The following is a 15,452-nucleotide window of genomic DNA, read 5'->3' as shown; positions in this document are numbered from 1 at the left end:
AATGTGTTTTTCTTTCTTTCTTTCTTTCTTTCTTTCTTTCTTTCTTTCTTTCTTTTCTTCCTTCCTTCCCTCCTTCCTTTCCTTTTCTTCTTTTCTTTCTTTCCCTTTCTTTCTTTTTTTTCTTTCTTTTTCTTTCTTTCTTCCTTCCTACCTTCCTTCCTTCCCTCCTTCCTTTCTTTTGCTTCTTTCTTTCTTTCTCTTTCTTTCTTTCTTAATTTCTTCTTTCTTTCTTTCTTTCTTTCTTTCTTTCTTTCTTTCTTTCTTCCTTTCTTTCTTTCTTTCCCTCCACAAATGGAATGATACTTCACATTCCACAATTTGCTTGATCCCTGGATCCATATTGGTCCTTCCAGAACTGATATTTTTCCTTAGGTATGTACTGAAATGGCAATGTTGGGTCCTAGAGTATTCACCTTTTTTCCTAAAATTCTACTTTGAAAAATTTGAAATCCATAGGATAGTTGAAAAACCTATACAGTAAACACCCCATAAACCCCTTGATTCACCAATTGTTAACATTTTGCTACAATTGCTCTACTTCTGTTTCACACACACAAAGGCTTTTGAGGATAAGTTACAGATACTTTACCCTGAAGAATTCAGCATCTACCATCTAAGGACAAGGCATTCTGTTACATAACCCAATACAATTATGGCACTCAAGAAATTCAGCATTGATACAATAATACTTTATCTAGTGGACATTATAAATGTCTAATGTTACTTTTTCCCCTATTGCCAAAATAATGTCCTTTATATCCATTTTTTTTTTTTTTTGCTTTTTTCCATCCAGAATCCAAACAAGAATCAAGCATTGCATTTAGTTGTAATCTGTTGTGGTTTTTTACATCTCTTTTAATCATCTCCAAAGTTCCTCAATCTGTTTTTTTAACATGATTTATCGTCAAGTTGGCTAAAATACAGTGTAGACAGTGTACTCTTGGTTTGGGGGGTAGATTCCCGTGATTCATCACTTCCATACAACACCCAGTGCTCATCCCAACAAGTGCCCTCCTCAATGCCCATCACCCATTTTCCCCTCTCCCCCACCCCTCCATCAGCCCTCAGTTTGTTCTCTGTATTTAAGAATCTCTTACGGTTTGCCTCCCTCTTTGTTTGAAACTATTTTTCCCCTTCCCCTCCCCCATGGTCTTCTGTTAAGTTCCTCAAGTTCCACATATGAGTGAAAACGTATGGTATCTGTCCTTCTCTGACTGACTTATTTCACTTAGCATAATACCCTCCAGTTCCAGCCACGTTGCTGCAAATGGCAGGATTTCGTTCTTTCTCATTGCCAAGTAGGATTCCATTGTATACTCAATCATTTTTTTTTAGTCTTTTAATGATTGACATTTTTTAATCTAGGCCATTTGAAAGCAAAACTTGATTTTGGTTTGATTGGTCTGGTTGTTTCCTCATGGTTATCAGGTTAAACACGTTTCGTGATGACGGAGGGCATTTTCAACTTTCCTAGTTATCCCAAAACACTGTCCTTAATGGTTGTACCAGTTTACAAGCCAGAGCAGCGCCATGGCCAACGCTTGATAATGTCACCTTTGTCAAATTTTCCCCATCTGATGAATACGAAATGGTACATCATTGTCCTTGTAACATGTTTTGACTCCCCGGCCGTTAGAGCAGTTTCCATCTCCTTGGCGGCCATTTGGACTTCCTCTTTCATGAATGGTCTGTCTGTATCTGTGTCACTTCTGACCCCATCTGCCCCCAGCTCCACCCCTGTCCTTCCTCTGCTCAGCTTTATTTGGGGGCAGTGGGGCGGTGGGAGGGGTACGTATCAGCTGCTTCCAGGAAGCAGAAGACTGGCAAGCCATCAATCTTTTGCGACGTATGTTGCAAATACATGCTCTCAGTGTGCCAACTGTCTTTCAACTTTATTTACGGCATCTTGTGTAGTAGAAAAACGTTTGACTCTTATGGAATAAGTTATTGGTCTGCTTTGGTATCTCATTCACAAAGTCCTTCATGACTCTGAGGTCAAATGAATCGTTCTCTGCATTTCCTTCTGTCAGGGGTTTGCTTGTGAGTATGACATGAGGCAGGAATTTAATTTCGTATCTCCATAAAGGTCAATTATTTCAACACCTTTGGTTGAATGATCCAACCTTTCCCCTCTGACTTTTTTTTTTAATGTTTATTCATTTTTGAGAGAGACAGACAGACAGAGCATGAGTGGGGGAGGGGCAGACAGAGAGGGAGACACAGAATCCAAAGCAGGCTGCAGGCTCTGAGCTGTCAGCAGAGAGCCCAACGCGGGGCTTGAACCCACAGATGCGAGATCATGACCCAAGCCGAAGTCCGAGGCTTAACCAACTGAGCCACCCAGTTGCTCCCCCATTTTAATATTTCCTCTAGGACATAAGCTTCCACCTAGGCTTTGGTCTAGACGTTCATCTACCTGTGCATACATGCCCTAGTATCACTCTGCCTGATGAGTAGGACCATTTACATCTTCACATATCCTAAAGAAAATCTCTCCTCTTCCTTCTTCTTCAGAAATGTTTTCAGGGCACTTGTCTGGCTCAGTCCGTGGAGCATGTGACTCTTGATCTCAGGGTCATGGGTTCGAGCCCCACGTTGGGTATGAAGCCTACTTAATTAAAAAAAGAAGAAGAAGAAAGGTTTTGGTTATTCCCAAAGGGTTTGGTTGAACCCTTACTCCTCCACATGAATTTTAGGAGCAGTTTTTTCAAGCTCCATGGCAACTTCCATTGGGGTTTTATTGGAATTACATTGAATTTTGTAGATAGTTCAATGATATTTAGTCTTGCCAACTCTGAACGTGACATGGTCTTACTATTTAGGTCTTCTTAAATGTCCTTCAATAAAGTTTTATTATTTTCCTTCAAAAAGACTTTTGCGTATATTTAGTTTTTTTTCCTACAAATCCTATATTTTTTGTTCTTACTGTGAATGGAGTTTTTTCCTTACAATTTCTAACTGATTTTTGGTGGTATGTGAGTATGACTTTGTTTTGTGGTTTTTTTTTTTGGTATGTTGTGCTTATATTTAGTAACTTTGTCAAATTTTCTTGGTTTATAATGCTAATTGTCTCCTGGATTTTCTGCAAAGAAAATCTGAAGTGTCTGCAAGTGATAATTTTGTCTTCTTTCCCTAAATTTTATACCTATTTATTTTTACTGTCTTATTCCATTGACTAAGACTTCTAGTAAAATAATGAATTCCAGGTGTGAGAGCGGGTGTCTGTGTCTTACTCCTGACTTTCATTGTTATTTTAACATATATCTGTTGAGCGCCTACTATGAGACAGGCACTTTGCCCAGCTTGCAGCAAAGCAAAGTAGGTTTGTCATGTCAAACTGCTCTTAGTTCTGTAAATTCTGAAAAGTTCGCAAGTATGATCATTACTTACACTTTGAATGACTTGAGATATGTTCAAAAAAACAGTTATCTGAAGTTATAAAAGCTCCTCGTCTCCTTTATTGAATCGGTTTCACTAAATTATTTGGGATTATTCATTTCAGATCCAAACTTGTTTCTCAAACAAAGAATTATTTGTGATGACACTGCATCAGCAGTCAGAACTTTGTCTAATGATTAATATCAGAGTCATTTATGGGGTACCTGGGGGGCCTAGTCAGTTAAGCATCCGACTCTTGATTTCGACTCAGGTGATGATCCCAGGGTTATGGGATTGAGTCCCACAGCAGGCTCCGTGCTGAGTGTGGATCCTGCTTAAGATTCTCCCCCACCCTCTCTCTCTACCTCTCTCTCCCTCCCTCCCTCTGTCCCTCTCCCCCACTTGCCCTCTCTCTCACTCTAAAATAAAAAATGTATGTATCAAAATCATCTATAAATAAATAACACAGTAAAAATTGAGGCTAAAAATCCGTTTGTATTATTTAGCATGAAAAACTCCCCAGATAAGAAATGACTATAACCCTAGCTCCTGTGTTAGTGGGGAACATATGAGAATTAAGAGCAATTAAACAAAAAGAAAAAAAAAAGAAAGAGAAAATACCAATATTTTACCTATGTACACAAAATAAAAACACTTGTACATGTAAACAAATCATTAGGAAAGTAACAGCAGCTGGGACGATCTAGTAGACGGCAGGAGGCTGTGGTGTGTCGGCAAACGTTCTACAACCAACTCTCGTGTGCAGGGAAAAAGCAAAGCAAAACTTCCTTTGTAGGGTTTGCCAGTTCCCAAGTGTAAGTGTTCCCACTACACCTGATTTCAAGCTACCGACACGACAGCACCGGATGTGCAAGTGGGAAGGAGTTGTTAAGCTGGACTTTATTAAAATGGAAAACTTCTGCTCTGTGAAAGACGCAAGCCACAGCCCGGAAGACAATACTTACAAGACATGTGTCTGGTAAAGGGCTTGTATCCAAAATATACAAAGAACCCCTGAAACTCAACGGTAAGGAAACAAACAGCTCAGTTACAAAATGGGCAAAAGATCTGAGCAGACAGCTCACCAGAGAAGATATACAGATGGCCAATAAGCAGATGAAAAGATGCCCCACACTGTGTGTCACCAGGGAAACACAGACTAAAACAACAACAATGCGACGCACCTATTAAAATGGCTAAAATCCAAAACACTGACATCACCAAATGCTGGCGAGGATGGTGGAAATGCAAAACGGTAAAACCGCTTTGAGAGATAGTTTGGCTTCCAAAATTCCTTACGAAGCTAAATATCGTCTTACTATATGATCCAGCAATTGCACCCAATATTTACTCAACTGAGTTGAAAACTTACGCCCACATAAAAACCTGCACATAAATGTTGATAGCAGCTTGATTCATAATTGCTAACAACTGGAAGCCACCAAGATGTACTTCTGTAGTAATTGGATAAACAGACTGTGGTACATCCATATAGTGGGATATTACTCAGCGACAAAAGACATGAATCGTCAAACCACGAAAAGACATATGGCAGAATCTGAAAGGCAGATTACTAAATGAAAGAAACCAGTCTGAAAAGTCGCCATGCCATATGATATCAACGATCTGACATTCTGGAACAAGCGAAAACAATGGGCACAGTAAAAAAATCAGCGGTTGCCAGGAGATGGCGATGGGGAGAACGGATGGTGAAACATGGGGTGCGGGGTGGTTTTAGGGCCATGAGACTATTTTGTAAGACATGGTGATGGTAGAGACATGACATAATGCATTTGACAAAACCCATAGAATATACAACACAAGGAGTCGCTCCTAACATAAACTATGGGCTTTGATAATAATGTATCAGTATTGATTCATTGACTGTAACAAGCATACAACACTGATAAGAGATGTTAATAGCAGGCAAAGCTCTGTGCACACCCGCCTTGGGAGGAGGCATATGGAACTTCTGTCCAAATCCAAAACTGGTTCTTTAAAAGAACCATTGTTGCAGTAAGTGCGTTTACATGATGACGTATATTCCTGATGACAACACGTGCATGGTGAAGATTTTATTTTCTTTCTTCGTTCAGAGCCTGTTTTGTGTTTCACCGGCTTTCGTGCTCTAAGGCAGTGCTTCTCAAATCTTTCCGTGCGTACAAATGACCCCGGGGACCTTGTTAAAGATACAGACTTTGATCCACAGGTCTGGGGTGAGCCCTTAGATTTTACATTTCTAACAAGCTCCCGGGAGAGCCCGATGCTGCTGGTATGTGGTCAAGAGTAGCAGGACACGGCTGGAACCTGCTTCTGATTCTGTGTCTCCCTCTCTCTCACTCTCTCTCTCTCTCTCTCCCTGCCCCTCCTCCGCTCATGCACTCACATGCACGTGCGTGCTCCCTCTCTCTCTCAAAAATAAATAAACATTAAAAAGAGAACAAATACAGTTTTCTGGGGACACCTGGGTGTCTCCATCGGTTGAGCGTCCGACTTCGGCTCAGGCCATGATCTCACGGTTTGTGAATTTGAGTCTTGCGTCGGGCTCTGTGCTGACAACTCAGAGCCTGGAGCCTGTTTCGGATTCTGTGTCTCCCTCTCTCTCTCTCTCTCTCCCTGCCCCTCCCCTGCTCATGCTTTGTCTCTCTCTGTCTCAAAAATAAATCAACATTCAAAAAATTAAAAAAAAAAAAAGAGTAGTAATACATGTAAACAGACAACCTAACAGGACCAGAAAACCCAGTCTCCACCCTCCGTATTCTGTTTTCTAAATGAGGGGGAAGAAAAATCTAATTTCATGGAAATGCTAATCAGTGTTTACCAGGATAATTTTTAAATCCATCTTTTTTTTTTAATTTGAGAGAGAGAGAGTGCACAAGTGGAGTTGAGGGGCAGAGGAAGGGAGAGGGAGAGAGAGTGAGAGAAAGAGAGAGAGAGAGAGAGAGAGAGAGAATCTACTTTGCTCCACAGAGCAAAGCAGCACAGAGCCTGACTTGGGGCTCGATCCACATCCCTGGGATCATGACCTGAGCCCAAATCAAGAGGCAGATGCTCAACCACCTGAACCACCCAGGTGCCCCTAAAGCCATCTTTAAAAGGCCATTTTCCTTGCCCTTTTCTTTCTGAATCACATCTATTTTCTGTTTCCAAAGGCATTGGAACTTTTTGTTTCGACTAAATGAGGCAGCTGAGATCAGAAGTTCATATGTCTCAGTGAAACTCAATAAAAGGTCAATAACACTCTAATGGCAGCCCATAGGGCCACCAGATATGTGTGTGTGTGTGCAAGGGAACTGCGTATAGCATTCTAGAGGCTTTGACCGTCACTACTGGGGCTGCCCAGACAATGGCTACTTTGAGGTTAGTAAGCACACGCTACTTACTGGAAGGAGCCTCTTGTGTCAGGTGGTAAACCCCGTGAGAGGCAGGTGGTTGTACTGTGCAAAGTCCGTGTTCCCAGAGAGGCGTGGCACAATTCGACAACCGGGAGGGGACTGAGCCCCATCTGCAAAAGATGATGTAGCCCCATCCTCACTAAGGGCCCTTCCAGCCCTGCGTTCTTTACATTTATTCTGAGCGTGTTCATTCCAAACCAGGGCTTTTCCTCTTCTTTTTCCAGAGCAAGGGTTTCAAATTTCTGGCTGTATCCCTCCCACCCCCATGCCCATCTCTCCTTTGGTCCATCGAGCAGCAGTCAGACAAGGCTAGAGCCATCTGGCTGCCTGACTTCACAGCTCAAAGCTCAGGGAGAATCCTGTTCCGGGACGGCAGCCTCTCCTGGGCAGGCTGGAAACCCCAGGACGCTGGGCACAGGTAGGACACCTTCTTCCCCTGACTCTGGCTACAGGCTCCACTGACCGCAGATGGCCCTGGGGACATCTGGCTGGAGAAGCTCCCAGCTCTGTCCTGGAGCCAAAGAAGATTTTGCTGCAGAAATTGAACAGATTCCGAAAGCCAACTAAGACAATGATTAGGCAGCCAACACGGACCAGAGCACCTACTTGTGAGGAAACCAAACTCTTTTTCTTTTTTTTTAAATTTTTTAAAATATATTTATTATTTTGAGAGAGAGAGAGAGAGAGACAGAGCATGAGCAGGGGAGGGGCAGAGAGAGAGGGAGACACAGAATCCGAAGCAGGTTCCAGGCTCTGAGCCGTCAGCACAGAGCCTGACGCGGGGCTCGAACTCACAAACCGCGAGATTATGACCTGAGCCAAAGTTGGATGCTCAACCGACTGAGCTACCCAGGCGCTCCCCAAATGTCTGTTTTTAAATACTATTCCCAGAGAGAGAGAGAGAGAGAGAGAGGAAAAGAACCAGGACTCTTAGAAGAAATGGCTGATTCCGGAGCTTGGAAAGATACAATACAGGACAAGCTTAGGATACCTTGTGGTGTGAGAAACTAGGGAGGTGCTAAGAAAAAAAATAATGAAGGCACGTCAAAAAGACATAGGTGTCACCTTGAATGTGCTCTCCATGGCCAAGATGGCATAATTCAAGAGAAACAATAAATGATGATGGCACTAAATTATAACCCAGAGATGAAAATAACGAGTGCATATAGTATAAATAAATAATTAAATACGGAAATACAAGGAAAACCCTTTGCCTCTAGTAGAATTTGAATTCCTAATGTAGAAGGAATGAGAGGAGTAAAAAACACTAGCATTAATTGTTGCAGGGCAAGAGCCATGGATTCATGCTGAAATTAGTGAATGGAAGTATAATGAGGAAAAGGATATTTGCATAGTCTCAAGGTATCTCCCCACAAGATACCCGCTAGGTACTATGAGAAAAATAGTCACTTTCCAGTGGAGAAACCTGGTAGACACCACCTTAACCAGGTGATTGAGGTGACGAATATCATGTGCCATTGATAACATTCCCCGAGAAAGGCACAATACCCCTTCTGTGATATTCAGGCCAAAAATGCATCATCTCAATGTGGTCGTGAGAAAGCATCAGACCAAACCCAAACCGAGGGACATCCTACCAAAACCTGAGCGGTATTCTTCAAAATCTCAAGGTCAAGAAAAGCGAAGAAAAATGCAGCTATCACAGATTTGAGAATGCTAAGTAAACATGAAAACCACATGCATGGAACCCAGACTGCACCTTGGACCCCGAACAAGACATTAACAGGAAAATGGGTGGCATTCGAAAATGGTCTGTAGATTGATGAATAATGTTCATTTCCTGGGTTCCCTATTGTACCATGGCTCCACGTAGGAGGTTCACGTTCAGGGGAGCTGGGGGAGGGGTATACGGGACCTGTGCTTCTGTTAACTTTTCTGGAAGTGCGAATGTATTTCAAAATCAAAGCCTTTCTTACCACCAAGAAAGAACGATGAGTAATCTTTCCTCATAAAGGAAACATCAGGAAACAGCAAAGGTTAGTAGAAAAATTTCAACCACAGTGCTGATACTGAAAACAACCACGTCCAAGTAAGCTGACTCTTTTAATTATTAATAATTTACGAAGACTCTCCTGAGTGCTGACCGTGCTCAAAGCACGTCCCCTTGGAGCACATCCGTCCTACATAAAATTGCCACCTACCCTTCCACCTTGCGTTCCTGCTACCCCTTGACCATCCCTATGGCTTCTTGCCACACTGCATTATCACGACCCAACGTGCTATATAACCGACTTAGGGTATCTTGTGTTTATTGTCTGTCTCTCCCCTACAGTGGAACCCCCACGTGGGTAGTGATGTTTGTTTTTTCCCTGAGGTACTCCAAATGCTTAAAGTAGTCCTTGGATGAAGGGCAGAAGGACAAATCACAGATGCTGAATTCTTAGGAAAAATCCTAAAAAGAAGGGAAAGGGAGAGGCAACATGTGATGTCACCAGAGTCCTTGAGTATCGGGGCCTGGACGCAATGGCAGGGGCCACCAGGATACCCCAGGAGGAGGCACTTGGCCAACTGTGCAAGCAAAGGTGTCCCAAAGGCTGAGATGTGTAACAGAAAGCCCAGTGCCAGCCCATCACCTTTGCACCTTGACTTGGGCCTAAAATAAACGGCTTTTTGAGTGACGATCCCAGATCTCTTCCTGCTCTTTAAATTTCCCCTCTTATGGTTTAAGCTCACCAATAAAGAGTGAGTCCGCAAAACCCTAGGCTCCCACTCCAAGAAAAGCAGAACCCCAGGCCGATACACGCTCTCTGTGTGGCCCCAGGTGTGCTATGTAAGTCCCAGGTCCTATAAGTAATAAACCTTTATTTTTAAAAAGTTCCCTGATGGCTATTGCTGAAGGGCATCTCTTTTGTTTGGTTTATCTATTTACTTTGAGACAGAGAGAGAGAGCAAGCTGGGGAGGGGCAGAGAGAGGAAGAAGGAGAGAACCCCAAACAGGATCTTCACTGCCAGCACGGAGCCCGACGCGGTACTCGAACTCACGAACTGTGAGATCGCGACCTGAGCCGAAATCCAGAGGCGACGCTCAGCCGGCTGAGCCACCCAGGCGCCCCGCCCTGCTAAAGGACATCCTGCAGTCACAATAAGAACCACAAGGGCTGGTCCAGCCCACATTTTTTATTCAGAGGCTGAGATGGGCACACAGCAGGTGCCTACCTGCACCCACTACCAGCCTCAGTGATAGCAAAGGTCTCCATGTCGCTCACACCAAGACCACTGAGGGTCTGGGGGACTCTCCAGGACAGGTGCCTCCGGGCCGCGACTCAGGGATCCAAGCTGCTTTCTCCTTCTGCTTCTGCCACGGGGGCGGAAGAAGGCTGAGATGTTGCTTGCTCACGGTTTTTACCGCGTTTCAGCCTGGATGGGGCCGTCAGCACCGAGGCTCAGGCTCTGACAGCCAGAACCCGTCTCTGGGCCTGTGGCGGGGCAGCCTGGAGAACACGGGGAGCGGACAGAGTGACCGTGAACTCCATAGCCTCCGCCACACTGACTGTTTTGGGACTGGTATCAGGGAGTGTTTGTTTAAGGCGTAGAAACTGAATTCTTAGCAAGCATTGCAGGGTGGGGAAAAAAGATACTTGCTTTAGAAACGAGAGCGGGAGCCACCATGTCCCTGAAGGCTGAAGAAGAAAGAGCAAACCATCCGGAGAGCATCCGCTTCATCTGCACACAGGTGCCCGCCTACAGGAGCTTTGTAGAGGCTTAGTCTGTACTTCCTGTGCGTGAACGCTCGATGGAATGAAGAGCGCTAAATGCCCTGTTTCCCGTTGCCAAGTGCCACATTCGGCAGAAGAAAAGAGTGATCCTCACTCAGTCGATGGCCCTGGTGGCCCCGTAAAGGCAGCCAGCCCCTGTGCTCTCCCGGCAGGGCTGGCAGGGAGATGCCGGTCAGTCGCACCCCAAGCCGCTCATGGGAATTCACTCAGTCAGAAGTGAGGGCTATAGAACTGTTCTAAAATCATCTACAATGTTGGGGTCAGCTAAGGGCACGCAAGATTCTTCCAGTCTTACCTTTGTCCGGCCAGCTGATGGGGGGAAGGAAAGGGGATTACGTGGGAGCCGTCTAGGGCATTATAAAAGGGGATTATAGGGGCGCCTGGGTGGCTCAGTCGGTTAAGCGTCCGACTTCAGCCAGGTCACGATCTCGCGGTCCGTGAGTTCAAGCCCCGCGTTGGGCTCTGTGCTGACAGCTCGGAGCCTGGAGCCTGTTTCAGATTCTGTGTCTCCCTCTCTCTGACCCTCCCCCGTTCATGCTCTGTGTCTCTCTGTCTCAAAAATAAATGTTAAAAAAAATTAAAAAAAAAAGAATTTATAAAAAAAAATAATAAAAAATAAATAAATAAAAGGGGATTCTATAGGGCATGCAGCCACTGGCCACACCCCGGCCCCATTCTTCTACCCCTCCCCCAACCCCCAAGCTCCGAGCAGCTATTTAAGGGGAGACAGTCGCTCGGGGATACCAACTCTGGCATCCTCCAAGGGTCAGTGCCCAGAAATTAGTGCTCTGCCAGGAGTATGAGTCCCTGTTCACTGGCTGCCTTTGAGAGGGGCCGTGTTGTGCATGGGTGTGCATGGGCATATGCAGGCACACGTGAGCGCGAGCAGGTGTGCACACGACTTGGTGTGTACCAGAGGCCGTGTGTGCACACGTGTGTCGTGTGCGCATGTGGGCATGTTGTAGGAAAGCATGTCTGCACTAGTGGGTGAGCTCCAGGGCGTGTGTATGCATGTGTATGTATGTGGGTGTGTGCGTGTGCGTGTCTGTGCGTGGGTACACGTGTGAGGGGTCGGAGAGCCTTGCACAAGAAGGGGGCTGCTTTAGTTGTGAAGAAAAATACCCGGGATCCAGCTCCGCAGAGGGAATCCAGCGTGGGGACAAGTACCATATGTCTAGTGGGGGACACGTCACCAATGACCTCAGGGAACCCCCAGTCTGTTGGGGTGACCTGGTTGGAAACTTCTGGAGACTTCAGTCAGATGAAGAGCACGGAGGTCTCACTGGTGCATCATGGGGTTGAGGGATGGGGGTGTCTCGATGGGTCTGAGGCCTGCACGTGTGTGAGGTGGTCCACAGAGCTGGGAAGGGCTCGGAGGTCAGGCATGTGTGTGCTCCTCATGTGCTCTGTGTGAAACGAGGGTGGTCACCCTGGACCCCACCTGGGACTGGGGAACCTGTCTGCGTGCTCCCTTGAAGACACCCTTCTCCAGGCTTGCTGAGGACGAGCAGGTGAGCAGGCGCTGGGGCAGAAGGTGCATCACCTGGGAGAGGAGTCTAGGCCTGTGCATCTGCATTTCTCCCACACAGAACTCCCAACACGAACGCCCTCCTGCAGTTGGCAGAGATCACGGCCTTTGGTGAGAGCTGATGCGAGCTCTGGCCCAGGGAGGGATGCGCCCTCACCCCCCAGTTTCCTGTCCCAGGGCAGCAGGCCCTTTCTCTGCAGGAGAAAGAGAGAGGCGAGAGAAGGGGAGTAGCAGAGAGAGGCAGAGAGGGGGGACACCAGGCGCCTGGCCCCATCACCAGGCCATTTCCTTCCAGGCTGACTGGGAAACGATCGGATTGGCAACAGAAAGGAAGCTGTGCTCAGCTCTGCCTTCTATGGTTGCTACCCCCAGCGAAGGATCCCCCAGGGGTGCGGATAAAGGGTGAACCCGCCCAGCCCTCCCTCCCTTCCCTCTGCCTTCCTGTGGCCCCAGCAGGGCGAGGAGCTGCAAGGGTAACGCGGGTGCCCCATCAGCACAGAACCCCAGGAGCTGCTGGCTGGAAAAGCAGCCAGCATGTTGGAAACTCTGCTCTAGACTATTCCAAAGCCACTGGGTCTCCGTCCAAGGCCAAGGGGGTGAGGCTGTTGTGAGATTTTTTTTTACCTCAATACCAGGGATTCGTTGTCTCGCCGCTTCAAAGAATTAAGAGGTGAACACAAAACAAGCAGCAGGCCAAAGTTTATTAGAGCAGATCAGAAAGGAACAATAATAGCAGGAAAGCTCTCTTTACAGAGAGCGGGCTTTAGAAAGTGGATACCCGCAGCTATAGGCAAGTGTCCTTGTTTTGTAAGGTTCTGGTCGCCTCTCGCCTTCCCTTCCCCCTGTTCCTTCTCAGGTCCTACCCTATTGGCTGAATGACTCTAGGTGCTCATTGTCCATTCCTGATTGACTCGTTTCCATTGTGCAAAGGGTGGTCTATGGCCACACTGCTCCTCGTGGGTCATACGTTTTATGGTTTTGTGGTCTGCTACTTATTTTTAGTTGGGTTTTTTGTCAATTCCTGAGGGGAAGGAAAGTGAGGGGCAGTGGGTGGTCTTTCTTTCTTTCTTTCTTTCTTTCTTTCTTTCTAAATATAATTTATTGTCCAATTGGTTTCCATACAACACCAGCGCTCATCCCAACAGGTGCCCTCCTCCATGCCCATCCCCCACTTTCCCCTCTCCCCCACCCCCCCCATCACCCCTCAGTTTGTTCTCAGTATCCAAGAGTCTCTTATGGTTTGCCTCCCTCCCTCTCTGTAACTTTTTTCTCCTCCCCCTTCCCCTCCCCCATGGTCTTCTGTTAAGTTTCTCAAGATCCACCCAGAGTTGGAACCACGGATGTATGGCCAACTAATCTTTGACAAAGAAGGAAAGAACATCCAATGGAAAAAAGACAGTCTCTTTAACAAGAGACTGTTGCTGGGAGGACTGGACAGCAACATGCAGAAGAATGAAACTAGACCACTTTCTTACACCATACACGAAAATAAACATAGGAGGAACCTTACGCCTGAGGGGCTTTGCTCTGGTCAGTCACTGTTCCCGAGCATGCATTTTTCCCCACCCAGGGACCTCAGGTCCTAATCTTTCCCTCTCTGCCTATTTAATCCTATATTTTCCATATCATAAGACCACAGGGAACCAGCCTCCCTGGAGTAGTCATGAGGCAGTCCCCATAGGATGTTCTTGTCACAGGTCAGTGTCAGGTTCGGGGTCAGCAACTGCTCCTGCTATCTGCAGAAACGTGACTGTGGCACCCAGTTTCTCCAAGTTTGAGCTTACGGACAAGAGCTCCAAGTTTGCTTACGACAGGAGACAAATCCTGTGTGGTATAAAGAGTCCTACCTACTCTCCTTTGTTTCCTTTTCTGCATGTCTGCTGTGTCTGAAACAGTGCTGGGCACCAGAGAGAGATACAAAAGGACAGTGTGCCTGCTGCTAGGAACCCAGAGTTGAGTGGGAAGTAAAGACAATGAAACACGGCATGGTAGAGTCCAGTAGGAAGTAAGAAAAGGGTGGGGCCCTGAACACAGCCTGAGGTTCAAGGAAGGTTCCAGAGTGGTGAAGCTCAAGCTGAGTCTTAAGGAGTCAGAGGAGAGGAGGGTTGGGGCATTCCAACAAGAGGCCACAGCAGGGTCAAAGGGACCAGAGGGACTTGGTGTGCCACTGGGGGAGTGTGCAGAGGAGGAGTGGGTGGAGAGGCGGATTCTGGGGAGACAGGAAGTTGCTGACCAAGTCCAGCCTTCAAGGCCATAGTGCAGTTAGACTTTGTCCCTTAAGCAAAGGAGTGACCCCATCAAATTTGTATTTCAGAGGACTCACTCTGGCTACTGGGTGGATGGAGAGGTAGAGGGCGACCAGTGAGAAGGCCACTGCCAGAGCAGGACAAGAGAAAGTAAGAGCTTGACATGCAAAGGTCGTGGTCAGGCCCACCTCACTCCCGTTGGCATGGCTGGTGCCTGGGTGGCTCAGTCAGTTAAGCATCTGACCCTTGATTTCAGCTCACCGTTCGTGAGATTGAGCCCTGCATTGGGCTGTGAGCCTACAGCACAGAATCTGCTTGGGATTCTCTCTCTTGTTCTCTTTCTGCCCTTTCCTGTTCGTGCTCTCTCTCAAAATAAATAAATAAACTTAAAAAAAAAAGACAAAAAGCAATAAGTGTTGGCAAAGATGTGAGGAAAAGGGAGCCCTTGTGCACTGTTGGTGGGAACAAAATTGGAAAACAATGTGGAGGTTCCTCAAAAAATCAAGAATAGAAATACCGTAGGATTCAGCAATTCCACTTCCGGGTATTTATCCGAAGAAAAGGAGAACACTAATTCAAAAAGGTATCTGCACCCCCACATTTATTGCGGCATTATTTACAATAGCCAAAATATGGAAGGCGCCTTGGTGCCCATCAGTAGACGAATAGGTAAAAATGTGGTGTGTATATACACAGTGGAATAGATGCCCACAGATTCAGGAATCGGCCACAGAGCCAGGAGCCAGAAGTGCTCACCCATTTGAAGTATAAATATATATTTACAGAGAGGGAGGGAGGCAAACCATAAGAGACACTTAAATACTGAGAACAAACTGAGGGTGGATGGGGGGTGGGGGAGAGGGGAAAGTGGGTGATGGGCATGGAGGAGGGCACCTCTTGGGATGAGCACTGGGTGTTGTATGGAAACCAGTTGGACAATAAATTATATTTAATATAAAGAAAGAATAAAGAGAAGATCTATTCTTGATTTGAAAAAAATGAAGTGTAAATATATACAAGCCATAAAGAGAGAGAGAGAGAGAGGGAGAGGGAGAGGGAGAGAGAGAGATCCTGCCATTTGCAACCATGTGGATGGACCGAGAGGGTGTTATGCTGGGCGAAACAAGTCAGGCAGAGAAGGACAAATACCATATGATTTCACTCTTAT

Source organism: Acinonyx jubatus, chromosome C1, assembly GCF_027475565.1.
Source record: "Acinonyx jubatus isolate Ajub_Pintada_27869175 chromosome C1, VMU_Ajub_asm_v1.0, whole genome shotgun sequence".
In the NCBI taxonomy this organism is placed as follows: domain Eukaryota; kingdom Metazoa; phylum Chordata; class Mammalia; order Carnivora; family Felidae; genus Acinonyx; species Acinonyx jubatus.
This window is presented reverse-complemented; position numbering follows the sequence as displayed.